We start from the raw sequence: 3,216 nt of genomic DNA, 5'->3' as shown, positions 1-3,216 counted from the left end.
AACATTTTCCATTATACTCTATAGTAATATCTATATCTCTGTACTCTCAGTTAGTTCATATATTTTACGGTACATTACAGACTTACACGCGTGAAAATTAAACAATTGGCGTTCGATTATGGTCCAGACAATGTGACGTCATAAGAGGACTTGCAAAACGAATGTAGCTCCCCCGGGGGACAGATAAGAAATAATGTATTTCGCGCGCTTTTCACAGTTGCCCACAAACGGGACGCAATGCGGCATTATGCACAATGGAACGTCCCTGCTCTTCTATTTTTAAATTAAATACATTCATTTCCACGGTATGTGCGGTCTTGTCTTTTTAGTCTATGGACATATGTTCTAGTTTTTTTTTATTATTTTATCTGTGTAATTTTATTGCGTTTTTTTTTTTGGAATTTGCTTTGCTTACAGTTTGTTACTGAATTTAGATTTAGCATTGATACTAATCATCTTCTCATCTATTTTGAAGAGTACAATAATATTTAAATATTGAATTTTTTATTTTTATTGTTCCAGATTAGAAGCTTGAGAATATTTCGAGAAAATGGTGAGTTGTTGTTTTCTTACTATTTGTTTATAAAGTCGACATATTTGATCCATTGTTCTAATAAAAAGTTCGCAAACAACTTAATTTGATATTTGTGAACGTTATGATTTATTCCCTTTGTTTCCAACAAGATAAACTATTGACATATTGTTGCAAAGATTTCGCGATACGAACGCAAACATTTTGTTAACCATTTATCATTATTTGCGCGCAGTTGGGTAAAACTTTATAAGTCCCGTACCACGGAGCAGGTAAATTAAATATGTGCTTAGTGATTTATTATACTTAGTTGTGAGTTATTAATCTTTTGAATCTTGCAAGAAATTAATCCTACTAATATTATAAATGCGAAAGTTTGTAAGGATGTGTGTGTATTTGTTGCTCTTTCACGCAAAAACTACTGAACCGATTGTAATGAAATTTGCTACGTAGACAGCTGCATAACTGGAATAACATAAAAGCAACTTTTTATCCCGATATTCCTACGGGATACGGACTTACCCGGGTGAAACCGCGGGGCACAGCTAGTTATTTTATATTTATCAATATAGTCATAGAGATTGCGGACTTTTCTCTGTAGAAACTGCTGTCCGTACTGGTCGTAAATAATTAAAGCACTTATAGAAGAAGTATAATTGATTAAATAACTGTTTGAGTGATACAGAAATGGGACCAAAGTTATAATAGTCTCTAGACTTTAGCCTCTTAATAAGAGGATATTCAGATTTTTGAGGTGATTTTCAAGTACCTACCTATATATAAAAATAAATATTAAATTTTTCATATCGTGCTCTAGAGAAATGTTTTATAATTATGTCAATTATTAAATTATGATATTTATTTCTTACTTTTCAAAATGCATGGGCGTTTATTTTTATGAATGGCAAATAACTAAATATTAAAAAAGCAGTCGTTATAAACTGATTTATTTGTTTTTCCTAGTATACAAAAGGCTTATAACATAAAAGAAGATTTACCAAGGTATTTAAAAGCCTTTTCAAAATAATTTAAGTTAACTTAAACGGGTGATTGGAAGAAGGAATGCACTTAATCTGATTTAGAGGCAGAATAAGGTCACAGTAAGCTTAGGCTTTCAGAGTCGTTAAAAGCGAATGACGATTAAAATCCTATTGGATTTCCTGCTGGTATAAAGTAAGGCTATTGCTTAATTAACTAACCAATAAGAATTTGTTCTTATAAATAGCTGTCCAGCTGATTACTAACCTTTTCCGAATGATAATGAAGCCAAAAAAATATAAAATGGTTGCCTGTAAAGTCGGTTTTACGGGCGAAGATTTTACGTGACAACGTCTTTTTCTCGGTAGAATATTTATTGATATGAATATTATTAAATTGCACAATAGGAACAAGGAATTGAATGAAAATAAGAATTGCACAAATTTTAACTATAGAAAATATTATTTATTTACTAAAAAGACAGAGACAGAGACACAAGCACGCGCCGATTCAATGCGCCTAATTCTCTAGTGCTGCGCGCGCGGCGGACCGATCATAGTTCGGTGACTCATCGTAACGTTACCGGGCGATACACTTTTTCATAAGTGCCTCCGAGCCGCAACCTAATTTAAGACGTTGTCACGTCAATAAATTATTATAATAGGAAAGGTCGGATCATCCGCTCACGCGTAATTCCATGACAAAGTGAAACAGGGATTCTTGTTTCTTATGTATAGATACGTTATATCATTTCAATAAATGACCATCATTCTCCACAATTAGATTCAGTTTTTAATGAATTATTTACACCTGAGGGGTTGTTGCCGCCTCTTATAGCAGTCATACTATAATATTACTTTGTATTTTCGTACCGTGACATCTTTATTGTAGAATAAAAAGACGTTGTTTTTTCTAAATCAGTTCCAGCCCGCTATCACATAAAAAAGTTCGATTGAACCCGCGTCTTTTGCCGTACTGGGGTAACGCCTGACCTGTCGGTCACCCGTGATCCCACATCAGTAATCGAATTTCTTCTGCTCTTTGAGTCATATATGCTATATATTTTTATTAATGTTTCGTTGGACGTACATCAATAAAGTAAATTACTTATGTTATTGTCCTTGTTTCAATATTATATTATAAAGTATCTACACGTTATTTGGAATTTACTTCCATAAACCATTTTCTTTAAAGTAATCCCTTAACACTAAAAGCGCTTTGCTTAATCTAAACGAGTTCTAACAAATCAAAAACATAAAACGTATAATGGTGGTCTTATAAAAAATACTTAGACAAAACATAACAACAAATACATTTTAATTCTGCATTTACAATTAAATGCAAATAAATTAATGTTTATTTAACTTGCAATAATAAAAAACATAACCTACATTATTGACGTGACAACGTCTTAAATTAGGTTGCGGCTCGGAGTCACTCATGAAAAAGTGTAACGCCCGGTAACGTTACGATGAGTCACCGAACTATGATCGCTCCGCCGCGCGCGCAGCACTAGAGAATTAGGCGCATTGAATCGGCGCGTGCTTGTGTCTCTGTCTTTTTAGTAAACAAAATATATTTTCTACAGTTAAAATTTATGCAATTCTTATTTTCATTCAATTCCTTGCTCCTATTGTGCAATTTAATAATATTCATATCAATAAATATTCTACCGACAAAAAGACGTTGTCACGTAAAATCTTCGC

This window comes from Zerene cesonia, chromosome 25, assembly GCF_012273895.1.
Source record: "Zerene cesonia ecotype Mississippi chromosome 25, Zerene_cesonia_1.1, whole genome shotgun sequence".
In the NCBI taxonomy this organism is placed as follows: Eukaryota; Metazoa; Arthropoda; class Insecta; order Lepidoptera; family Pieridae; genus Zerene; species Zerene cesonia.
Note: the sequence above shows the minus strand (reverse complement) of the source record.